Below are 26,920 nucleotides of genomic sequence, written 5' to 3'. Positions count from 1 at the left end.
AACCTTCTTCCAAGAGAAGCATTATAAGTGCTTGTGTATTAGTAATACGAAGTATTCTTTTCTTATGAAGAGCATTACTTTTATCAAGTTTTAGCACTAATACATGTGTATTTGTGTTCTTTTGTGCATGTAGTGTTGTGAAGCTATGCTTTGAGAAAAGAAGCCAAAAGTAGATCGTAAATGCACTGTTTGGTAGAATCTTGGAAGGACCAAACGTGAAGACACAAGTGGGGCTCTAAGATACGTGAATGTGTACCAACCTTCATGTATTCAAGCAATTACAATGAGTTGGAGGGGCACGAAAGCAGTCACATTTGCGTATCCCGACTTGTGCATTGATTACAAGATCTTCACCAATGAGGCTTTTGATTGAAGAAGAATTGTAATCAATGGCATAAATGTGTGCCCATTTATGTTGCCTCAATGAAAAGTGTGGAATTGGGAGTGCTTCGGTAGAGTACTGTAGCAGTTACTGTTGTAAATCACTATAATAAGACACTTAGCTGTTACTATTTATAACCGGCTGAAAATCAGATTTCCAAAGAATCCACATGAGCGTGTGGAAATTGCCCATGCCCATGTGGAAATTCAACAAGCCCATGTGGCAGATCCACAGGGATGTGTAGATGCCTGATTCTAGCCCTATTTAAGCCGCGATTCAGCCTGATTTTGTGGATTTTCTTTCCCCCTTCTCTCCAACTTTTCTCCATCTTTTGAGAGGCCATCGGCTAGTGTTTTGAGAGGCTTTTGGCATGTATTTAGAGTGGTTCTTTGGATTTGACACCGCACTTCGCTTGGAAGAAGGTTATTGGGGGGAGCTTTCATCGGCACTGATCCGGTAATGTGTGCCCTAGGCCGGACAAGGGGACCTTTGGAGAGATGAGGCTACTCCACATGACCATTTTCATGAATACCGAGGAGGTTTTCCTATGGATTGCTTATCTTTACTTTTGATTTCATTGTTGATTGTATTGTGCTCCATGGAGTGCTAAACCCCTAGTGGGTACTTAGATTTTGTAAACCCTAGGATGTTATTGTTTCTTTGACCTTCCATTATGCTTTTCTTAATTGATGTTTTTAATTGAGTTCCAATCTTGAATGTTTGTTGAATGATTTCTCCTTTAGAGTGATACTAGGGTTGAGAGTCAATATTGGTAATTTTTGTGGATGGATGACATGCCATGAGGGTTAGACAAAGCTAGATTGGAGAGGGTTGATAAGGTGAGTCGAGAGGTAGAGAAACGTCCCCTTTCCCCTCCGGTGTGATTTATCCTACCTCCATTTCCTAGAGCTCTTTGCGGTTACAATAAAGTGAAATGCTAAGGGATAAAGTGCGGTGTGGCTTAGTTGCACTAGCAACAGAATGAAGCGTTTAACTGACTTTAGTATCTAGGCTTAATTGTAACTAGGGCTCTTTCACCTAGACCAAAGGTTAGATCTACACATAGGAATAGGGTTTATTACTTGGAATCCCTAGAACTCCATGTAACCTTGTGTAGTGTGAGGTGTTGAGATTGAACGATTTCTCCGCTGGGACATAGTGTAGGGTTAGTCACGATTGACCTTAGGTTTGTGTCTATGAGTATTAGGATTTCCATGACTCAATAAGTATTAATTAGGAAGTATAATAGTTGGTCTTGCACTTGAAGCATAAGCCTTAGGGGGAGCATTGTCCGAGTACGCCATTTCTATTGATTGCCTTAACTCTCACTTACTCGCGCATCTTATTCTTGTTCCTTTATTTCTGTTTACATCACGTCTTATCCACACAATCATTATTCATCTTCACTTGGTTAAGTAAAAATTTAGGTATTTTTATTCCCTACTCTCTGTCAATACGATACCCCACTCACTTGGGATATATTACTTCATAAACCCGTGCACTTGCGTGTCACACACAAGGAGAAAATCTTGACGTTTTTCTCTTCTTTGCCATACTCAATTATGTGTGATTGAAACTAGTAAATGTGTTTTGTTTTGCCTTTTAAATGATGTATGCATGCTCTAGAATGAGTTTAAACTGAATTTATGATGGATTTGTGAATTTTTAGCATCACGATCGTGCGGTTTTCATGCCCCGTGGATCCACACGGCCCTGTGAATTCCAGTAGTGTTGATTTTCTTGAGTAAACTTAATCAATTCCTTTCAAAACTTGTACAGATATGGCTTTTAGTATAAGAACAAAGAAAGTAGCCATCAAGCGTCATCGTGGGCACTTTCCCAAGCCCGAACATATAGAATTTGCTATTCCTGAGCACCAGGCTCGGTTTGAGCATCTTTCCAAGCTAAAGTTTGGCCAAACGTAGCTTCCGGATCTGAGTGCTATGTGAGAGATACAATTGGCCGACGATATGGCATATGAGATTGAGGAAATGCTAGCTGTGGATAGTTGGCGCAAACTGCTCACTATTCATGATCCTACAATCCCTATGCCGACGCTAGAGGTATTGGCATCATTCAAGTTTGATAGATCATACTCCAGTTTTGATAGCAGTGACGCTATACAGTTTAGAGTATTCGAGCATCATTATAGTATGAACGTCACACAGTTCTCGATTCGATTAGGATGGTATGATGAAGACTTTACTACCATAGAGGAGTAGGAGCAACTTCCTACAGATTACCCAGGTAGCTTGACTCCTCAGCGCGCATATCGGCGATTATGTGGCCGTGGTCAGTATGAGTCAGGAGTGTCGAAGGCCACTTGTCTGTCTCGACTGAGCTATAGATATATGCATACCATCCTTAGTCAATCAGTGAACGGACGAGGTGACAGTACAGGTGTTCTAAGAAGATAGGAGCTTCTTTATTTTTATTCCATGTTCCAAGGATAGTCGATTCAACTTGGCCACATATTAGCAGAATACATGAGACATCAAGGTCAGTATGCAAAGATCGGTGTCCTTTTCTCTGCCCTGTACGTCACTAGGCTCATCATCGTTATGGGTCTACAAGACGCTATCAGAGAGATTGAGAAGACGATCATACGTGCCCCCTTGGGTGTGGAGACGATCTGACCGATGGGGATACTGCGCAGGCATAGGGGAGGAGTGAATGTACTGATTGTACCTGATCTAGAGATAGCTGAGGGCAATGGTGATGTGATAGAGGGTCCTCAGCCGATCCCCGAGCCTCAGACCTCGCAGATGGATACAGAGGTGCCTTCCCCTGCACAGGAGCCACCTCCGGTCTGCATGTTCTCACCATCTCGAGCCTATGATCGATTTGAGAAGCTCGAGAGTGCGGTAGGTATGCTCTAGACCGAGATCGCCTAGGTCTGTGTGATAAAAGGTGCACAGTATACAGAGTTCATGGCACGTTTCAATATTCTGCAGTAGGTGCTATAATGATACACGAGCTCACCATTCGTGATGCGACCTCGGACCTCTCTGGCTCCTCCTGCAACATCATCACTAGTTCATGCACCGATTGATCCACCCAATATATCATCGCCACCAACGACAGCAGCAGAGAAACCAGAGCATGACACTAACACGTGATGCGTCTTTCTTTATTTCTTTTTTGTTATTTTATCTTTACTTATTGCATTCTATATTTTAGACTTGTATACTCAGAAAGGACTCTCCTTCTGAGTTTATCTTTTATTTTTGTTCGAGTTATATTTCATTGCTTCATCGTTTATATATTTGAGTTGTTTTTGTTTTTATTGAGCTTCACTAAACCCCCTTGTGTATGCGTGTAGATGGTCTTGTTAGTATGGGAATTGAGAACTAGTCATGGACACGGCCAATGTGGGCCATGTGTGCTTCACAACCCGTTGGAACTTTACTCCCAAGGATTTAGCTCCATAAAATCCGAGCCAGGAGAGTATTGTTTCGATTGCCCACACCCACATACTTTCCTTGATTGCTATACTTTCTATTTAGCTTGCATGTGTACGTTGAGGGCAATGTATATCTTAAGTGTGGTGGAGAGTTCAGATTGCACATGTCCTTTACATAAATTTTGATTGACATACATGCTAACGTAGCCGATGGCGGTTCACCTTAGTTGCAATGAGTGTATTCATGAGTTTAGGAGAAGTTTTAACATTGAATGTTCTCATCCTCCAGTTTTTACTTGAATTTCTAGGAATTTTTGCCCGATTGATACTTGTTGCACCACTCACTTATGAAACTCTTTTGGAAACTCAAGTTCGATGTTTAAGGGACTAATTAGTTTGTTTCTTGTTCTATTATAAAAAAAATTTTGCAAAAGAGAAATAGAAAGAAAGTATATGGTTTAGTTGTGCATTTGGGGTGGAAAGAGCTACCGTCTATGAAGTATGAAGCAACTCTCATAAGTCAGATACTAGTTATGCCCTAATGAGAGAAAGAGCTATCTCATGGGATGAGTAAAACCTACCACCTGGTATAAAGAGATGCCACCTGGAAAGTGTGAAAGGCACCTTAGCGGCCTTTTCGGAAAGGGCTACCTTAGAGGATGTGTGAAGCTACTACCATCTCTTTGCTTTGTTATGTTGTGTAGATAAATAAAACCTTTATACTTGGAACTTTGAGTAGTATAGCTTGGGTTGAATTGATAGAGTGTACGCACACTTACACAATTTCTGGTTGTGGTCCTTTTTGATTCAAGTTTTCAGCCAGAGCATTGATTTTTCGTATTTAGCATTGAAATTCCCCTTACTCATAGAACGCTTTCCTTGCATGCTTTGGTGAACCTAAAACCAAACACTTTTAATGGTTCCTTTTTCTATGCTTCAATGTTTTATTTTTGCTTGAGGACAAGCAAAAGTCTATGTGTGGGGGAGTTTAATAAGTGCTTGTGTATTAGTAATACGAAGTATTCTTTTCTTACGATGAGCATTACCTTTATCAGGTTTTAGCCATTACAATGAGTTGGAGAGGCATGAAGGCATTCACATTTGCGTATCCCACTTGTGCATTGATAGCAAGTCTTCACCAATGAGGCTTTTGATTGAAGAAGAGTTGCGATCTACGGCATAAAAGTGTGCCCATTTATGTTGCCTTGATGAAAAGTGTGGAATTGGGAGTGTTTCGGTGGAGTACTGTAGCAAGACAATGTAGCAGTTACTGTTCACAGCCGGCCAAAAATTAGATTTCTAGAGATTCCACACGGATGTGTGGAAATTCACCATGCCCTTGTGGAAATTCCATAGGCCCGTGTGGCAGATCCACAGTGGCGTGTGGATTCCCGATTCCAGCCCTATTTAAGCCGTGATTCAGCCCGATTTTGAGGATCTTCTTTCCCCCTTCTCTCCAACTTTTCTCCATCTTTTGAGAGGCTGTCAGCTAGGATTTTGAGAAGCTTTCGGCACATCTTTAGAGTGGTTCTCCGGATTTGACACAACGCTTCACTTGGAAGAAGATTATTGGTGGGGCTTTTGTCGGCACAGATCCGGCGAGGTGTGCCCTAGGCCGGAGAAAGGGACCTTTGGAGAAGATGAGGCTACTCCACAAGACCATCGACACGAATACTGAGGGGTTTTCCTATGGATTGTTTATCTTTACTTTTGATTTCATTGTTGATTGTGTTGTGCTCAATGGAAAGCTAAAACCCCTAGTGGGTACTTTTATTGTGTAAACCCAAGGATGTTATTATTTCTTTGATCTTCCATCATGCTTTCCTTAATTGATGTTTTTAACTGAGTTCAAAACTTGAGTGCTTGTTGAATGATTTCTTTCGTAGAGTGACACTAGGGTTGATAGTTAATATTGGTAATCTTTGTGAATAGGTGACACGCCATGAGTGGTAGAAAAATCTAGATTGGAGAGGGTTAAGAGGGTGAGTCGAGAGGTAGCGGAGCATCCCCTTTCCCCTCCGGCGTAATTTATCCTACCTCCATTTCCTAGAGCTCTTTGCGGTTATAATAAAGTGAAGTGCTAAGGGATGAAGTCCGGTGGGGCCTAATTGCACTAGCAACTGAGTAAAGTGTTAAATGACTTTAATATCTGGGACTTAATTGTAACTAGGTCTCTTTCGCCTAGACTAAAGGTTTAGATCCACACATAGGAATAGGGTTTATCACTCGGAATCCCTAGAACTCCATGCAACCTTGTCCAGTGTGAGGTGTTGAGACTGAGCGATTTCTCCACCGGGACATAGTCCAGGGTTAGTCACGGTTAACGTTAGGTTTGGGACTATGTGCATTAGGATTTCCATGACTTATTAAGCATTAATTAAGAAGTATAATGGTCAGTCTTGCACTTGAAGCATAAGTCCTAGTGGGAGCATTGTCCGAGTACCCCACTTCTATCGATTGCCTTACCTCTCACTTACTTGTGCCTCTCATTCTTGTTTCTTTTATTTCTATTTACATCACATCTTATCAACACAATCATTATTCATGTTCACTTGGTTAAGTAGCAATTTAGGTATTTTTATTCCCTACTCTTTGTGAATACGATACCCCACTCACTTGGGATTTATTACTTTGACAAAACCGTTCACTTGCGGGTCACACGCAAGGAGCATTGTCAAAACACGGTGTCGAATCCATTGGACCACTCCAAAGACTTGCCAAAAGCCTTTCTAAGCCCTACCCAATGGCCTCTAAAAAGATAAAGAAAAGTCAGAGAGAAGGATGAAAGATGGCCCCCAAAATCTGGCTGAATCGTGGCTTACATAGAGCTAGAATCGGGCAAACACATGGGCTTGTGGATTTCTCACACGCTCTTGTAGAATTTCCACACGTCCATATGGATTTTCTGGAATCCTGATTTTCATTCCGCTGTGAACAGTAACTGCTACAGTGTATTTCTATGTTTGGGTTTATCACTTGGAGTACCCAGAGTTTTAAGCAACTTTACACAGTATGAGATGTTGAGACTGAACGATTTTTACACCGGGGTATAGTGTAGGGTTAGTCATGGGTGACCTTAGGTTTGGGACCATATATTTTAGGATTTCCATGACTTATTAAGCATCAGTTAGGAGACATAAAAGTTGGTTTTACACATGAAGTAATTGTCCTAGGGCTAGCACTGTTCGGGTGCCACACTTTCTATCTATTACCTTTCCAATCATTTTTATAGCGTCTCTTTTTCTTCTTATTTCCTTATTTAAATTCTCATTGATTTTGTTCACACCACTATCAATTTATCTTCATTCTAGTTAAATAGTAATCTTTGTGTTTCTGGTCACTATTCCCTGTGGATACAACTACCCATTCACTAGGTTATTATTTCTTTGATAAATCTTTGTACTTGCAGTTCACACGCAAAATGGCGTTGTCAAGTTTATGGCGCCATTGCTAGGGAATAGGCATTGTAGAAGCACTTTGCACTTTGCTATTTTAGCTATTCACCATTTATTCTATTTCACATTTTCTTATTCTATCATCATTCTAATTTGTTTCTTTTTCTTTTATATCAGGAAAAATGATCAACATACCCGAATTATTTGACACAATCACCGGAATGGTTAAAGATATAGAACAGAAAGTTTAGTTGATTGTGGTATAGTCCGTGTTATATTGTTCCCTGCAAGAGCAATTCACCATCAACCATCCCGTGGAAGGATTTGTTGTTGATTACATTGATAGAATTCAGGAGCAGAATTGGGAGTTGGATAGTGTGTTGGATCAGTTTGAGAAGTCTGCACTGGCATCTATGAGCTATCATTTGGAACAAAGCTTGGAGATGGTCCTTGCTCAATTCGATTCTTCCGGTCAAGAACAAAGACTTGAACTTTCTCATTGGGTGTGTCAACTTTAGTATAGGAAATTTTGAAGATAGAGGATGTAGTTGTTGTTGAAGGCCATACAGATGCACATGCACAAGAGAAAGAGTTGGAGAATGATCTTGGTCAAGGGACAGAAAATTTTGAGGAAATTGATAGATTGAAGGAAAGCAGATTACATCCATCGATTAAGGAACCACCCGAGTTAGAGCTCAAAACTTTGTTGGCACATTTAGAATATGCCTTCCTAATGGAAGGGTCAAAACCCCCAGAGATTGTGGGTTCAAATCTTTCTACTAATCAAAAAGGCAAGCTGGTGAGCTTGCTGAAAAGTTATAAATCTACCATCGCTTGGAAGATCTCTGATATAAAAGGCATAAATCCATCATTTTGCACTCATTAAATCTTAATAGAGGATAACTATAAATCTGTGATTCAACCCTAAAAAAGATTAAAGCCAAACATGAAGGAAGTAGTCAAGGCAGAGGTGGTAAAACTTTTGGATGTGGGTATCATTTATCCTATCTCTGGTAGTGCATGTGTGAACCCAACTCAAGTAGTTCCTAAGAAGGGAGGAATGATAGTTGTGAGAAATAAAAAGAATGAATTAATTCCAACTAGGACAGTTACAGGTTGGCTCGTCTGCATTGACTAAAGAAGATTGAATGATCCAACTCAAAAGGATCGTTTGCCATTGCCGTTTATTGATCAGTTGTTGGAGCGATTTGCAGGGCATCAGTTTTTATGTTTCTTTGATGGGATGTCGGGATACTTCCAAATCCTTATAGCTCCAGAAGATCAAGATAATACAACAATGACATTTTAGCTATACATGACTGCCATTTTTGATGATCTTCTACAGGACATCATGGAGGTGTTCATGGATGACTTTTTGGTGTTTGGAGATTCCTTTGACATTTGTTTGAGGAATTTGGAGAGAGTGATGGTCAGATGTGAAGAGACAAATCTGTTTATTAATTGGGAAAAGTGTCACTTTATGGTCCAAGAAGGCATTGTCCTTGGGCAAAAAATTTCCCAAATGGGAATGGTGGTGACAAGATCCCCTTGCGTACATCCCGCAAGTGCACGGGTTTGTCGAAGTAATAATTGCGGTTGAGCGAGTATCGAATCCACAGGGAGTAGGGAATAAAGACACTTAATTCGATTCTTAGCTATATGGAATATCAACAATGATAAGTGTGATAATGATTCAATTCTCACCCATTCAAAGCAACAAGTAAGATAGCAAAAGTAAGGAGGAGGTAAGGCAATCGATAAAGATGGGGTACTCGGATGATGCTTCACCTAGGATAATCGCTTCAAGTGCAAGAACTCTCTATTATGCTTCCTAATCAATGTAATAGTGAGTCATGGAAATCCTTACATACATAGTCCCAAATCTAAGGTCAACTATGCCTAACTCTATTCATGTCCCGGAGGAGAGATTAAATAATCTTTCAACCTCGCACTCGAATAAAGTTACAATGATCTCTAGGGATTCCAGGTGATAAATGTCTTCCTAATTATAGACCTAACCCTTTGGTCCAGGCGGAAGGTCCCTAACCACAATTAAGCCCTAGATACTAAGATCCCCTCAACGCTTCACTCCGTTGCACGCGCAACTAAGCCCCAATGGAGATTCATCCCTTAGACCATTCACTCTATTATGGCCGCAAAGAACTCGAGGAATGGAGGTAGAATCTATCACGTCGGAGTGGAAAAGGGACGCTCCTGTACCTCTCGACTCACCCTCTCAACCCTCTCCAACCTAGCTTTGTCTAACGCTCGTGGTGTGTCACTCACTCACAAGGTTACCAACAAGAACTCTCAACCCTACTGTCACTCTAGGGGAAATGTTCATACAATCAAGCATTGAAGGTTGGAACTCACAATAAACATCAATTTATTGAAAGCATAATAAAGAAGTTCAAAGAAACGAATACATCCTAGGGTTCACAATCACCCAAGTACCCACTAGGGGTTTAGCTCTCCATAGAGCTAAGTACAATCAAAGAAATCGAATATAAAAGCAATGAATCCATAAAGAAACCCCCTCGATGGTCGTGTCGATGGTCTTGTGGAGAGTCCTCTACTCGTCGCAAGGGATCCTTTGTCCGGCCTAGGATACACCCCGCCGGATCGATGCCGACGAAAGCTCTCCCAATATCCTTCTTCCAAATGACGAGTGATGACGAAGCCCTCTCGCAAGTTGGGGAAAAGATGGAGAAAAGAGTACCAAAATCGGCGCTGAATCGGCTTTAAATAGGGCTGGAATCGGGCGACTCCACGGGCGTGGACGGTACATGCGCTCATGCGGAATTTCCACACGGCCGTGGATAATTTCCACACGCCCGTGTGGATTCTCTGTTTCTCTGATTTCTCGGCCGGCTGTGAACAGTGCTGCTACAGTACATGCTACAGTGCTCTCCTACAGTCTTTGACCTGAATAACTTCCCAATTCCTTATTTTCATCGGGGTAACGCAAACAGCCACACGTTTACGTTGTGAATCATTTGCTTCTTCAATGATATACATGTTGGTGGAGCTCTCGTTCTTATGTGCATAAATCGGAATGCTCGAGTGTGACTACCTTTGTGCCCCTCCAAATGGATGTGCTCACTCGAATGCTAGGAGGTTGGCACACACTCTAGCATCTCACACCTGACCTATGTCTTCGCGTTTGAACCTTAGCAAGATTTCCTACAAAATAGGTGCATTATGATCCACATTGGCCTATTTCCTTCATACTTGGCCTCACAACCCTACCTGCATAAAAGTAACATAAAAACACACATATTAGTGTAAAAACTTGAGAAAAGTAATGCTCAACATAAGGAATGAATACTTCGCATTCATATCGCACAAGCACTTATCAGGAGGTACTTAAGGCAAAGATTGAAGTCATAGAAAAGCTCTCTCCACCTACAAATGTGATAAGAATTCGTAGTTTCTTGGGGCATACAAGTTTCTATAGGAGTTTTATCAAAGATTTTTTGAAGATTACTCAACCATTAACAAAACTCCTTGAAATGGATGCCCCATTTGATTTTGGGAAAGAATATTTGACTGCTTTCAACTTGTTGAAGGAGAAATTAGTACAAGCACCAATTTTGATCACACTGGATTGGAGAAAACCTATTGAGCTCATTTGCGACGCAAGTGATTATGCTATTAGAGCAGTTTTAGGTCAGAGGAAAGGTAGGCAGTTCCAACCGATCTATTATGCTAGTAAAACTCTCACGAGTGCTGAGGAAAATTTTACAAGCACCAAAAAAGAGTTATTAGCAGTGGTGTTTGATTTTTCAAATTCAAGACATACGTCATCTTATCTAGGGTCACTGTATTTACAGATCACTTGGCACTCTGTTATCTTATGAACAAGGCTGATACAAAACCGGGGTTGATTCATTGGATCCTATTGTTGCAAGGGTTTGGTATGGAAATAAAAGATAAGAGAGAAACCGAAAAATGTGGTTACAGACCATCTGTCTCAATTGGAGGGGTGTAAAGGTCAAGAGCCATCAGCAAGGAAATTGACAATTTCTTTCCTGAGAAGCACTTGTATGTAGTTTAGAGTTCAGAATTAGAGGGCATTCCATAGTTTGCAGATTTCTCAAACTACTTATCGGGGAAAGTACTTAAGCAGGGCTGACCTTCCAGCAAAAGAAGAAGTTCTTCAGTGATTTGAAGAATTATTTTTGGGATGATCCACACTTATTCGCATCTATACAGATCATGTGCTTAGAAGATGTGTATCAAGGGAAGAAGGTTGGGATATCCTGGCACATTGTCATTCCGGGCCAGTTGGGGGGCATTATGCTTCAAGTAGAACTGCTGAAAAAGCTTTTGCTGCTAGGTTCTATTGCTGACTTTATTTCATGACGTACATCAGTTTGCTCTTCGATGTGATAGTTATTAGAGGGCCAGAAACCTATCACGATGGGATTAAATGCCTCAGAATCTGATGCAATTTTGTGAGGTGTTTGATGTACGGGGGATTGATCTCATCGGACCATATCCAAAGTCTAATTGTAATTAATATATTTTGGTGGCTGTGGATTATGTTTATAAATGGGTAGAAGCTCAAGCTCTACCTACTAATGATGTTAGAACCGTGGTTAAATTTCTGAAGAGGTTATTCTCTCGATTTGGAACCCTAACAAGATCGCCTTGCGTATATCCCGCAAGTGCACGGGTTTGTCGAAGTAATGATCCCGGGTGAGCGGGTATCGAATCCACAGGGAATAGGGAATAAAAACACTTAATTCGATTCTTAGCTACGAGAAAGATCAATATTGATAAGTGTGAAAATGATTCAATTCTCAACAATAAAAGCAACAAGTAAGAGAGCAAAAGTAAAGAAGGGGGTAAGCCAGTCGATAAAGATGGGGTACCCGAAAAATGCTCTGCCTAGGATAATCATTTCAAGTGCAAGAACCCTCTATTATGCTTTCTAATCAATGCCATAGTGAGTCGTGGAAATCCATAATTACATAGTCCCAAATCTAAGGTCAACTATGCCTAACTCTACACATGTCCCGGAGGAGAAATTGAACAATCTCAGCACCTCGCACTCGCATAGAGTTGCAATGAGCTCTAGGGATTCCAAGTGATAAATCTCTTCCTAATTATAGACCTAACCCTTTGGTCCAGGTGAAAGGTCCCTAACCACGATTAAGCACTAGATGCTAAAATCACCTCAAAGCTTTACTCCGTTGCACGCGCAACTACGCCCCAGCAGAGGTTCATCCCTTAGACCATTCACTCTATTATGGTCGCCAAGAACTCGAGGAACGGAGGTAGAATCTATCACATCGGAGGGGAAAGGGGACGCTCCTGTACCTCTCGACTCACCCTCTCAACCCTCTCCAACCTAGCTTTATCTAAAGCTCGTGGTGTATCACTTACTCACAAGGTTACCAAGAAGAACTCTCAACCCTTGTGTCACTCTAGTGGAAATGTTCATACAATCAAGCATTCAAGGTTGAAACTTGACAACTTCCCCTTGCTTATATCCCGCAAGTGTACGGGTTTGTCGAAGTAATAATCCCTGGTGAGCGGAGTCGAATCCACAGGGAGTATTGAGTAAAGACACTTAATTCGATTCTTAGCTATATGGAGTATCAACAATGATAAGTGTGATAATGATTCAATTCTCAACAATTAAAAGCAACAAGTAAGAGAGCAAAAGTAAGGAGGAGGTAAGGCAATCGATAAAGATGGGGTACTCGGATGATGCTTCACCTAGGATAATCGCTTCAAGTGCAAGAACTCTCTATTATGCTTCCTAATCAATGCAATGGTGAGTCGTGGAAATCCTTACATACATAGTCCCAAATCTAAGGTCAACTATGCCTAACTCTATACATGTCCCAGAGGAGAAATCGAACAATCTCAACACCTGCACTCTGCATAGAGTTGCAATGAACTCTAGGGATTCCAAGTGATAAATCTCTTCCTAAATATAGACCTAACCCTTTGGTCCAGTGGAAGGTCCCTAGCCACAATTAAGCACTAGATACTAAGATCCTCTCAACGCTTCACTCCATTGCACGCGCAACTAGGCCCCAGCGGAGGTTCATCCCTTAGACCACTCACTCTATTATGGACGCAAAGAACTCAAGGAACAGAGGTAGAATCTATCACGCCCGGAGGGAAAGGGGACGCTCCCTGCACTCTCGACTCATCCTCTCAACCCTCTCCAACCTAGTTTTTGTCTAACGCTCGTGGTGTGTCACTCACTCACAAGGTTACCAACAAGAACTCTCAACCCTAGTGTCACTCTAGGGGAAATGTTCATACAATCAAGCATTCAAGGTTGGAACTCACAATAAACATCAATTTATTGAAAGCATAATAAAGAAGTTCAATGAAACGAATACATCCTAGGATTCACAATCATCCAAGTACCCACTAGGGGTTTAGCTCTCCATGGAGCTTAATACAATCAAAGAAATCGAACGTAAAAGCAATGAATCCATAAAGAAACCCCCTCGATGGTTGTCTCGATGGTCTTGTGGAGAGTCCTCTACTCGTTGTCCAAAGATTCCTTTGTCCGGTATAGGATACCCCTCGATCGAAGCTCCCCTACCAACCTTCTTCCTAATGGAATCACGATGTTGGAGCCGTAGAACCTCTCCAAAACCTTTGCCAATACCCCTCGAAACCCTAGCCGAAGTCCTCTCACAAGTTGGGGAAACGATGGAGAAAAGAATACTGAAATTGGGGCTGAATCGGCTTTAAATAGGGCTGGAATAGGGCAACTCCACGGGCGTGGACGATACACGCGCCCGTGCGGAATTTCCACACGGGCGTGGATAATTTCCACACGGGCGTGGATAATTTCCACACGCCCGTGTGGATTCTCTGTTTCTCTGATTTCTCGGCCGGCTGTGAACCTTGAACCTTGGATTCTCAAGCGTGACTGCCTTTGTGACCCTCCGAATAAATGTGCTCACTCGAATGCGAGGAGGTTGGCTCACACTCTAGCATCTCACACCTGACCTATGTCTTTGCGTTTGAACCTTAACAAGATCTCCTCCAAAATAGGTGCATTATGATCCACATTGGCCCATTTCCTTCATACTCGGCGTCACAACCCTAGCTGCGTAAAAGTAACATAAAAACACACATATTAATGTAGAAAACTAAGGAAAGTAATGCTCAACATAAGGAATGAACGCTTCGCATTCATATCGCACAAGCACTTATCAGAACTCACAATAAACATCAATTGATTGAAAGCATAATAAAGAGATTCAATGAAATGAATACATCCTAGGGTTCACAAATGCCCAAGTACCCACTAGGTGTTTAGCTCTCCATGGAGCTAAGTACAATCAAAGAAATAGAATGTAAAAGTAATGAATCCATAGAAAAACCCCCTCAAGGGTCGTGTCGATGGTCTTGTGGAAAGTCCTCTACTCGTCGTCCAAAGATTCCTTCGTCCGGTATAGGATACGCCTTGACTGAAGCTCCCCTACCAACCTTCTTCCTAAGGAATGACGATGTTGGAGCCGTAGAACCTCTCCAAAACCTTGGCCAATACCCATCAAAACCCTAGCCAAAGCCCTCTCACAAGTTGGGGAAAAGATGGAGAAAAGAATAGAAAAATCGAGGCTGAATCGGCTTTAAATAGGGCTGAAATTGGGCGACTCCACGGGTGTGCATAATGTCACATGGGCGTGGGTAATTTCCACACGCCCGTGTGGATTCTCTGGTTTTCTTCTTTCTCGGCCGGCTGTGAACAGTGCTACTACAGTATTTAGCCATAGTGTTGCTACAGAGCTCTGCAACAGTACCGGCCCTAAAACACTTAACGAATCCATAATTTCATCGGGGTAACACAAACGGGCACATGTTCACATCGTGGATCATTTGCTTCTTCAATGATAGGTAAGTTGGTGGAGCTCTTATTTTATGTGCATAAGTCGGAATGCTCCAGTGTGACTGCCTTTGTGCCCCTTCAAATGGATGTGCTCAATTAAATACGAGGAGGTTGGCACACACTCTAGCATCTCACATCCCGACCTATGTCTTCGTGTTTGAACCTTAGCAAGATTTTCTCCAAAATTGGTGCATTATGATCCACATTGGCTTCTTTCCTTCATACTCGGCCTCACAACCCTACCTGCATAAATGTAACATAAAAACACACATATTAGTGTAAAAACCCGAGAAAAGTAATGCTCAACATAAGGAATGAATGCTTCGCATAAATATCGCACAAGCACTTATCAAACTCCCCCACACTTAAGCTTTTGCTTGTCCTCAAGCAAACATTAAAACATTATGTGCATCAATGAAGAAAATATTGAAAATGATTGGCCTTAGGTTCACCAAGGTATACAAAGAAAGTATTCTACAAGTAAGGAAAATTTCAACACTAAATACAAAAAATCAATGCTCCAGCTAAAAACTTGAATCAAAAAGAACAACAAACCCGAATTCGTGTATGTGTGTGAGCTCACTCAAAACAACCCAAAGTATACTCCTAAAAGTTCTAAGTACAAGGGACTTATTTATCTACAAAAGTGACAACAATTTCAAAGATGGTAGTAGCTTCACACATCCTCTAAGGTAGCCTTTTCCAAAGCGGCCGCTAAGGTAGCTTTCACACTTTCGAGGTGGTAGCTTTTTCTACCCGAGTAGTAGCTTTCACTCATCCTATGAGATTGCTCTTTCTCCCATTAGGGCATAGCTAGTATCCGACTTATGAGCATACTTCATAGGTGGTAGCTCTTTCAACCCAACAAACACAATTAAACAATAAAACTATTTTGTTCCTTCTTTTCATCATTTTTTTTTAGAATTTAACACAAGAAACAACTATAACTAGTCCCTTTAACATCGAACATGAGTTTCCAATAGAGTTTAAAGAGTGAGTAGTGCACTAAGTGTGCATCGGGCAAAAATTCCTAAAAATTCAAACAAGAACTAGAGCATGAAAACATTCAATGTTAACAATTTTCCTAAACTTAAGAATACAATCATTGAAACTAAGGTGAACTGCCATTGGCTATGTGAGCATATATCAATCAAGAATAATAGAAAAGATGTGCGCATTATGAAACTCCCCCCACACTTAAGTTGTACATTGTCCTCAATGTACACATGCAAGCTCACTCAACATGTATATCATTCAAAAATAGATGTGGGAGAAGCAATCAAAATAATACTCCCCTGACTCCTAGTGTTGCATTTGATGAAGCTAATTCCATGGGAGTATTGTTCCGACGGGTTATGATGCTCACACGGCCAAGTGCTCAGCACCTTGGCCGTGCCCATGACTAAATCTTAATTCCCAAGATGATAAGACCATCTGCACGCATACACGAGGGGGTTCAATGAAGCTCAATAAAACAAAACAACTCGAGTATATATAAAAGATAAAGCAATGAACAAAACTCGATAATGCGAAATGTAAATAAACTCAGAAGGAGAATCCTTTCTTAGTGAACAAGTCTAAAGAAAATAAAAATAAAATAAAATGCAAGAAAGCAAAGGAAAAATCAAATGTCGGTGTCGCCCTCGGGCTCCCGTGCTGCTGCTGCTGCTGAAAAAGTCACATGGTGGGTCCACCGGTGTTGGGGTAGAGGATGGAGGTGCTGGAGGAACTGAGGGGGCCTGAGGAGCCCTCGGACGCAAGACGAATGATGAGGCAACGTCTCGCTCTAAGATCTGTTGTAATACGTCGAAATGTGCCATGAACTCTGTGTACTGAGTGGCCTGCGTAGCCCTAATCTCGGCAACCTCTGCTCGGACCACTCTTACAGCATTCTCGAGCTTCTCAAAGAGATCAGTGGCTTGAGATGGTGAAAACATCCGCACGGGGGGTGGTTCCTCTGCCACTAGAGGTGCCTCGATCTCCATCGGTGCTGGCTGAGGCTCGAGAATGTGCTGAGATGCCCCGGCTTCATCACCCTCATCCTCGGCTATCTCTGGAGCTGGTAATACTAAAGCAAAAACCCCTGTCCGAACCCTGCCGACCATGCCCATCAACCTCATCGTCTCTAGACTCAGGGGAGCAGGTATACTCGTCTTCTCGGCCCCGCGAATCGAATCCAAGAGCCCCATGCCCAGCACTAATCTCGTAATTTAAGGGCATGAGAAGATCACTCCCAGTCTAGCATAGTGTCCCTGATGTCTGATGTACTCTGCCAGGATGTGCCCTAAGTGAATCGGTACACGCTACACCATCGAGTACAAGTATAGTAGTTCTTGACGGCTCAGAACATCAGTGCTATCACCACAGTCATTCACCAACCTACTCATGATGGCATACAAATATCTGTATGCAGGTCGGGAAAGGCACGTGGCCTTGGGCACCCCCAGCTCGTACTGACCCTGACCACATAGCACTCTATAAGCTCTCTGCGGGGTCAAGGTTCCAGGATAATTAGTTGGTAACTGCGCGTACTCCTCTGTATCTGTGAATGCTTCCTCATACAAGCCAAGTAGTACTGAAAACTGAGTAATGCTCAAGCTATGGTGGTGTCCAAACACTCTGAACTGAATCATGTCCACACTGTTGAAACTTGCGTATGATCTATCAAACTCGAATAATGATAGCACCTCCAGTGCAAACTCTCGGATAGCTGGCTCTCTAATCGTCAGCAACTGCCGCCAACCACCATCTGAAACGAGATCCTCGACCTCATCAACGAACTCATCTCCCCTCTGTAGATCTCACAATATAGTCGTGTCCAGGAATGGATTCTGTCCAAAATGGAGTCTCGACAGGCGCTCGTAGCGAACCTGATGTTCTGGAATCACAAATCTCATGCCCTCAGGCCTAGGAGATGACTCACGCTGCCTCTTATCAGCTTCCTTCTTCGATCGAGGTGCCATAATCTGCAAAATTTGAAACGGACTCGATCAAACAAGTTGAGAAAATAATAGTGCAGAAATCCACACGGTCGTGTGGAATTTCCGCACGCCCGTGTGAAACCACGCGGCATGAAAACCGCACGGCCGTGCTTCAAAAATCTAAAAATACAACGTAAAAATACTTCTAGCTTCGTTCTAAATATGAATCATCGTTCTAATTGAAGAAACGAAGCATTATTAACAAGATTAATCGATGGAAACCATGAATTGGCAAAAAAATGATAAATAGGTCTTACCAACGAGATGGGAGAAGAAAATAGAGAACCGACCGGAAAACCTCGCAAGAATTCTATCAAGTTGGCGCTAGGAGGTCGGAGAATGATGGAAGAGTGTTTTCAGCCAAAATACGGTCGTGAAGAGGGAAAGGAACGATTCTTCTTTAAAAAGAACTCACGACCCTTGCTGTTCTGTGCATCCACAAGGGCGTGTAGAAATTCCCCACGCCCATGCGCCCCACAAGAGAGCTTCACAGGGGAAGATGCACGCCCCTGGGCGCTCTCAGGAAAAACCCTCACTGACTCTGAATGATCTCACACGGGCGTGCGGAAAATACCCATCCCCGTGCAGCCGACCCACAGGAGCAGCCGCACGCCCATGTGGCTTCTCTGGACATCCGAGAAAAATACCAAGTGTTCCACACGCCCGTGCAGAAATTCCCCACGGGCGTGGACATTCACATGCCCAATTCACAGGGGCAGCCACACACCCCTGTGTCTTCTCGGGATGGAGGGATCTCCCTGCAGAGTTTCGCACGGGCGTGTGGAAATACCCCATGCCCGTGTGTGGTTCACAATGCTGCTTACAGGGGCGAGTCCACGCCCCTGTGTGCTCTCAGCAAAATCTGCCCAACTCTGCAGGAGTTCACACGCCCGTGCATAAATTACCCACGGGCGTGCGAAAGTCGCATGGTCATCCACAGGGGCATCCCACACCCCTGTGCCTTCTCTGGATGAGCTCGCAATAGACACCCACGGGCGTGTGGAAATTCCACACGCCCGTGTGTTTTCTCTGGATGACTTAGAAAAATCTGCGGGCTCTGCAGAAAATCTTTGAACATGTTTACACACTCAGATCCTGCCCTATTATGCAAATTTTACCAGTGAAAAACATGAAATAGAGCCCAAACGACCAAACTTCGCCAATTCCTCATAAAACACACGATAACTTTAAAACCCCATAATAAAATCGCAGCACAAGCATCTATAAATTAAGACACCAACACTTAACAATTTATTCATGCAACCGAACTAAACTAAAAGATAAGAAAACAGTAAACACTTGGGTTGCCTCCCAAGAAGCGCTTGTTTAACGTCACTAAGCTTGACGTATCTTGTCTTACCTCATGGGGGTTCATCAATGAAGGTTGCCCTCTTACCCGTTGCTTGGAAGCATGATGAGCAGAGTCTTTTGAGGGTAGAGGGTATACTATTGGGATTCGGACCACCTAGAAATGGTTCATCCAACTTCTTTGGCTCATTTACGTCTCCAACAGCCTTGGAGCGTTTTCGATGGTGTCTCCTAGCCCTCTTCATTCTTCGGCGCACCTTCTTCAAGATCCCTAGAGTAGATGTTACTTCTTAAGTCGAACCAAGAATCATTACTTCTTCATTGCCCTCCTCTTGGTCGAACAAACCTTCATACGGATCCGGGTTGAACATTTCCTGCATGTATTCATCAACAAGCTCATCAGTAGTGTCTAGAAAGTATAAAGTGTCATCAAAATCGAGAGAATGCCGCATGGCTTCAGCAAGGCGGTATGTGAGTTTGACATCTCCAACTCTCAATGTGAGCTCTCCGCCGTCCATGTCAATCATTGCTTTGGAAGTCCACAAGAATGGTCTCCCAAGTATCAAGGGTACATCCGCATCCTCATCGACATCTAGCACTACAAAGTCAACCGGAAAAATGTACTTGTCCATCTTGACAAGCACGTCTTCAATGATGCCTCTCGGATGTCGCACCGTTCGGTCCGCTAATTGCAATGTCATCCGAGTAGGCCTAAGCTCGCCCAAGCCTAGCTTTTGGAAGAAGGTGTATGGCATTACGTTGATACTCACCCTTGAATCCGCCAATGCCATTTCCTCACCTAAATTGCCGATATTGCACGGAATGATGAAGCTTCCTGGGTCTTTCTTCTTGTTCGGCATGTTCTTTTGTAAGACCGCCGAGCATGAAACATCTAGTACCACTGAAGCACTCTCCTCCAACTTCCTCTTGTTAGTCAACAAGTCTTTTAGGAACTTAAAATACTTAGGCATTTCAGCTAATGCCTCAACAAAAGGAATATTGATGTGGAGTTGCTTGAACAAACTCAGGAACTTCTTATACTGTTCATCCCCTTGGTCATTTTTCAATCTAGAGGGATAAGGGATTCTTGGTTTGAAAGGTGGGGGTGTCACCTCTTTCTCCTTGCTTGTCCCCTCTTCTAACTCTATAACCTCGGGTGCGTGTTCTTTTTGCTTCTTACTCGGAAGCCTACCTTCAACCTCACGACCAATTCTTAAAGTGATCACCTTCACATGCTCTCTAGGGTTGGTTTCGGTGTTGCTTGGTAACTTCCATGTGGCCTTTCGGAGAGAGACTTCGCCATTTGCCCCACCTGGTTTTCAAATCTTGTATTGGCAGATTGCACAAATCTAGCCAAGTTCTTCTCTAAGTCCGTCATTCGGGTTTCCAAACCTGAGACTCTATTTTCCACCTGAGGGGCTTGTTGTTGTTGTTGGAAACCCGGTGGTCCCATGCCTTTTTTGGTCCTTGATTACTCCATGAAAAGTTAGGATGATTCTTCCAGCCTGAATTATAGGTATTGCTATATGGATTTCCTTGAGGTTTCATGCCATTACCTACAAAATCAACATTTTCTACTGAAGAAGCATCTCCAATAGAGATCGGGCAATCGGAGGGAGCATGTCCTCCACCACAACCAGCGCAATTAGTTACGGCCGCCACTCTATTTGAAGTTAAGAGATCTAACTTCTTACTCAAATTCTCTACTTGGGCCGCTAATGAAGTTACCGCATCAATTTCATGGAGACCGGCCACCTTTTTCTTTTCCCTAGAATTCCATTGGTAGCTATTTAACCCCATTTCTTCAATCAACTGACGGGCCTCATCGGGGGTCTTGCTACCTAAGGTACCTCCTGCTGCCGCATCCAAAAGTTACCGTGTACTCGGTTTCAAACCATTGTAAAAGGTTTGAACAATCATCCACTCCGTTAATCCATATTGCGGGTACTTTCTCAGGAGCTCCTTGAACCTTTCCCACATCTCGAATAGAGACTCCAATTCCATCTGAACAAAGGATGAGATCTCATTCCTAAGCTTTGCTGATTTTCCGGAAGGGAAGTAACGGGCTAGAAAAGCTTCTACCATCTCCTCCCAAGTAGTGATTGATGCTCTAGGTAATGAGTGTAGCCACTGCTTCGCTCTCCCCTTTAGGGAAAATGGGAAGGCTCTCAATTTGATGGCATCATCCATCACCCCATTTATCTTTAGCATGTCGCACACCTCGAGAAAGCTCTCTATATGACTATTTGGATCCTCATCGGCCAAACCGTTGAATTGTGCGGACTGCTGCAACATATGGATGAATGCCAGCTTCAGCTCGAAGTTCTGAGCTATAATCGGGGGACGCACAATACTCGACTGTGTCCCCAACACTAAAAATCTGTCATAATCGGATAGTGTTCACTGTTGCTCATTCTGTCCTGCCATGTTTTCAGATTCTTCTGCTTCCAAATCAGCTAAATTAGACTGTTCTTGTACAGGTTCTTTCCCTTTTCTCCTAAGTGTGCGTTCAAGCTCAGGATCTCCTTCAATCAATATTGAGGGATTCCCTCGGGTCATAACCTGGAGATGCACCAAAAAGAAAGAAAAAGAAATTAGAACGATGATAGAATAAGAAGATATGAAATAGAAAGTATGGTGAAATAGCTAAGCAAACAAAGTGCAAAGTATCTCTAAATGCCTATTCCACGGCAATGACGCCAAAAACTTGACAAGATCCCCTTGCGTATATCGCGCAAGTGCACGGGTTTGTCAAAGTAATAATCCCGGGTCAGCGGGTATCAAATCCACAGGGAATAGGGAATAAAAACACTTAATTCGATTCTTAGCTAGGCGAAAGATCAATATTGATAAGTGTGAAAATGATTCAATTCTCAACAATAAAAGCAACAAGTAAGAGAGCAAAATTAAAGAAGGGGGTAAGGCAATCGATAATGATGGGGCACCCGGATAATGCTCTGCCTATGATAATCATTTCAAGTGCAAGAACCCTCTATTATGCTTTCTAATCAATGCAATAGTGAGTCGTGGAAATCCTTAATTACATAGTCCCAAATCTAAGGTCAATTATGCCTAACTCTACACATGTCCCGGAGGAGAAATCGAACAATCTCAACACCTCGTACTCGCATAAAGTTGCAATGAGCTCTAGGGATTCCATGTGATAAATCTCTTCCTAATTATAGACCTAACCCTTTGGTCCAGGCAGAATGTCCCTAACCATAATTAAGCCTTAGATACTAAGATCACCTCAACATTTCACTCCGTTACACGCGCAACTAAACCCCAGCGGAGATTCATCCCTTAGACCATTCACTCTATTATGGTCACAAAGAACTTGAGGAATGGAGGTAGAATCTATCACGTCGGAGGGGAAAGGGGACGCTCCTGTACCTCTCGACTCACCCTCTCAACCCTCTCCAACCTAGGTTTGTCTAACGCTCGTGGTGTGTCACTCACTGACAAGGTTACCAACAAGAACTCTCAACCCTAGTGTCACTCTAGGGGAAATGTTCATACAATCAAGCATTCAATGTTGGAACTCACAATAAACATCAATTTATTGAATGAATAATAAAGAAGTTCAATGAAGCGAATACATCCTAGGGTTCACAATCACCCAAGTACCCACTAGGGGTTTAGCTCTCCATGGAGCTAAGTACAATCAAAGAAATTGAATGTAAAAGCAATGAATCCATAAAGAAACCCCCTCGATTGTCGTGTTGATGGTCTTGTGGAGAGTCCTCTACTCGTGGCAAGGGATCCTTTGTCCGGCCTAGGATAGACCTCGCCGGATCGATGCCGATGAAAGCTCTCCCAATAACCTTCTTCCAAACGACGCGCAATGTCGGAGCCGTAGAACCTCTCCAAAACCCTAGCCAATACCCCTCAAAACCCTAGCCTAAGCCCTCTCTCAAGTTGGGGAAAAGATGGAGAAAAGAATACCAAAATCGGTGCTAAATCGGCTTTAAATAGGGCTAGAATCGGGCGACTACACGGGCGTGGGTGCTCCATGCTGCTACAGTACTCTACAGAAATACTCCCGAATCCACTTTTCATCGAGGTAAAATAAACGGGCACACGTTTATGCCGTGGATCGCTTTGCTTCTTCAATGACGGATAAGATGATAGAGATCTTGTTCTATGTGCATAAGTCGGAATGCTTGAGTGTGACTGCTCTTGTGCCCCTCCAAATGGTTGTGTAAACTCAAATACGGGGAGGTTGGCACACACTCTAGCATCTCGCACCCGACTTATATCTTCGCGTTTGAACTTTAGCAAGATAATTGGTTTCACATTGGCTTCTTTCCTTCATAATTGGTTTCACAACCCTACATGCACGAAAGTAACATAAAAACACACATATTAGTGAAAAAACCCGAGGAAAGTAATGCTCAACATAAGGAAATAATACTTCACATTCATATCGCACAAGCACTTATCAGTGTCACTCACTCACAAGAATTACCAATGTAGATTATCAACCCTAGTGTCACTCTAAGGAAAAATTAATTCAACAAGAATTCATGTTCGGAACACAATTAAAACATCAATTAAAGAAAACATAAGAAAAGGGCAATGAAACAAAATTATCCCAGGGTTTACAAGTCCAACCACCCACTAGAGGTTTAGCTCTCCATGGAGCAAGATACAATCAATAGTAAAATCAAATGCAAATGCATACAGTCCATAAGTAAAACCTCCTTGTAGTCCATATCGATGGTCTTGTAGAGTGGCATCACCTTCTCCACAGGTTCCCTCGTTGAGCCTAGGGTACACCTCGCTGAATTGATATTGATGAGCGCTCCCCCAATAACTATCTTCCAATGGAACGCGGTGTTGAAGGCCATAGAACCAATTCAAAAGCCTTGCAAAAGCCTCTCCGAACCCTAGCCGTGAGCGTCTCCAAAGATGAGAAAACAATGCACCAAGGATCTCTCAAAATGGCTAAAATAGTGACCTAAATGGGCCTAGAATTTGGCATCCACACGGGCGTGTGAAATTTCCACACCCCCGTGTGAATCTCCATGAAACTATTTTTCTACGGTCTATGAACAGTAACTGTGATAAGTGCTTGTGTGATAAGAGTGCGAAGTATTTTTTTCCTTATGATGAGCATTACTTTTATCAGGTTTTAGCGCTAATATGTGTGCATTTATGTTACTTTCATGCATATAGGGTTGGGAAGCCGAATGTTAAAGAAATAAGCCAATGTAGGTTGTGAACACACTATTTGGAGGAAATCTTTAGAAGGTTCAAACGCGAAGTCATAAATCGGGTTCAAGATGCAAGAATGTGGGCCAAATTCCTTATATTCAAGTTAGCACAATGATTTGGAAGGGCACAAAGACAGTCACATTTGAGTATCCTGGCTTGTGCATTAAAAGCAACATCTTCACCAATGAAGCCATTTATTAAATAAGCAAGGCGATCTACGACGTAAACGTGTGCCCATTTACGTTACCTCGATGAAAACGTGGATTCAAAAGTGTTTCGAGACGTTACTGTAGTAGGTTTTATTCACAACCGGGCGAAAAAGTGAAGTTCAGAGAATCCACATGGGCATGTGGACATTATCGATGCTCGTGTAGAATGTCCACAGGCCCGTGTGGAGAATCCACAGGGGTGTGTTGATGAACGATTCCAGCACTCTTTAAGACCGATTTCAGCACTAATTTTAGAATGCTTTCCTCCATCTTTTCCATAACTTGAGAGAGGGCAGCGGGTAGGGTTTAGAGAGTTATTGGAAAGGGATTTGGAGAGTTTCTATGGCTCAACATTGTGTTCCATTCGGAAGAAGGTTAGTTGGAGAGCTTTCGTCAGCATCGATCTGGCGAGGTGTATCCTAGGCAGGACAAAGGGACCTTTGGAAGAGTCGAGGCTTCTCCACATGACCATCGTTAGACTATCGAGGGCGTTCTCTATGGATTACCTACTTTACATTCGATTTCATTGTTGATTGTAACTAGCTCCATGGAGAGGTAAATCCCCTAGTGGGTAATTCGATTTGTGAACCCTAGGATGTATTTATTTCATTTAACCTTTTATTATGTTTCCATTAATTGATGCTTTAATTGAGTTCCAATCTTGACTGTTTGATTGAAGGAATACTCACTTAGAGTGACACTAGGGTTGAGAGTTCTTATTGGTAACCCTTGTGAGTGAGTGACACACCACGAGAGTTAGACAAAGCTAGATTGGAGAGGGTTGAGAGGGTGAGTCGAGAGGTAGTGCAGCGTCCCCTTTCCCCTTCGGTGTGATTTATCCTACCTCCATTTCCTCGAGTTCTTTGTGGTCATAGTAGAGTGAATGGGCTAAGGGACGGCCTTCCGCAGGGGCTTAGTTGCAGAGGCAACGGAGTGAAGCGTTGAAGTGATTTTAGCACCTAGGTCTTAAATGTGACTAGAGACCTTCAACCTGGACCAAAGGGTTAGGTCTACATCTAGGAAGAGGATTTATCACTTGGAATCCCTAGAACACATTGCGAATTTGTACGAGTGCGAGGAGTTGAGATTGTTCGATTTCTTTTCCGGGACATGTATAGAGTCAGGCATGGTTGACCTTAGATTTGGGACCATATATTGAAGGATCTACATGACTCATTATTGCATTAGATAGGAAGCATATTAGAGGTTTTGCACTTAAACCGATCGTCCTATTGTAACAATATCTGGGTACCCCATTTATATCGATTGCCTTACCTCTCCTTTCCATGTGCTTCTCTTTCTTGTCTCTTTTATTATTGATTACATTACATCTTGTTAACAAAACCATTAGTCATCTTTCACATGGTTAAGAAATAATTTAAGTATTTTTATTCCCTACTCCTTGTGGATACGATACCAACTCACCTGGGATTTTATTACTCGATAAACCCGTGCACTTGCAGGACATACGCAAGGTGCATTGTCAAGTTTTTGGCACTGTTGCCGGGGAGTAGGCATTTAGAGATACTTTGCACTTTGTTTTCTTAACTATTCATTCATTCATAATATTTCACATTCTCTTTTTCTATCATCATTCTGATTTGTTTTCTTTCTTTTGGTTCAGCTCTAGGTTATGACCCGAGGAAATCCTTCGACATTGACTAAAGGAGATCTGAAACATTAACCTACACTCAGAAGATGGGGAAAAGAACCTGTGCAAGAACTGTCTAATCAAGTTGAAATAGAAGTTGAAGGGTCAGATGATATGGCAGAACAGAATGAACAACAAAGGACACTTTTTAATTATGCTAGATCCTCAATTTTGGGTACACAATCGAGTATTATGCGACCTCTGACCAAAGCTCTAAACTTTAAGCTGAAACCAGTATTTAGCTAAATGATTCAACAGTTAACGCAGTTCAATGGTTTGGCCGATGAGGACCCAAACAACCGCATGGAGAACGTCTTGGAAGTTTGTGATATGTTGAAGATTAATGGTGTATCAAACGATGCTATTAGATTGAGGGCTTTCCCATTCTCTCTCAAGGGAAGAGCCAAGCAGTAGCTTCATTCCTTGCCCAAAGCCTCCATCACGACTTGGAATGAGATGGTCAAAGCTTTTCTTGCTAGGTACTTTACTCTGGGAAAGTCAGCC

General features: G+C 42.5%; 1 non-coding gene across 1 annotated transcript; it reads left to right on the top strand.

The window, feature by feature from the left end:
- The first annotated feature begins 21,269 nt into the window (after positions 1–21,269).
- On the top strand, positions 21,270–21,376 carry LOC120274330. The gene has a single exon (XR_005540857.1). It is a non-coding gene; the product is annotated as a small nucleolar RNA R71 (small nucleolar RNA).
- Positions 21,377–26,920: the final 5,544 nt, after the last annotated feature.

The sequence above is a fragment of the Dioscorea cayenensis genome, chromosome 12 (genome assembly GCF_009730915.1).
Source record: "Dioscorea cayenensis subsp. rotundata cultivar TDr96_F1 chromosome 12, TDr96_F1_v2_PseudoChromosome.rev07_lg8_w22 25.fasta, whole genome shotgun sequence".
Classification (NCBI taxonomy): domain Eukaryota; kingdom Viridiplantae; phylum Streptophyta; class Magnoliopsida; order Dioscoreales; family Dioscoreaceae; genus Dioscorea; species Dioscorea cayenensis.
The sequence above is the reverse complement of the archived record's forward strand: the minus strand, read 5'-3'. Positions and strand labels throughout refer to the sequence as shown.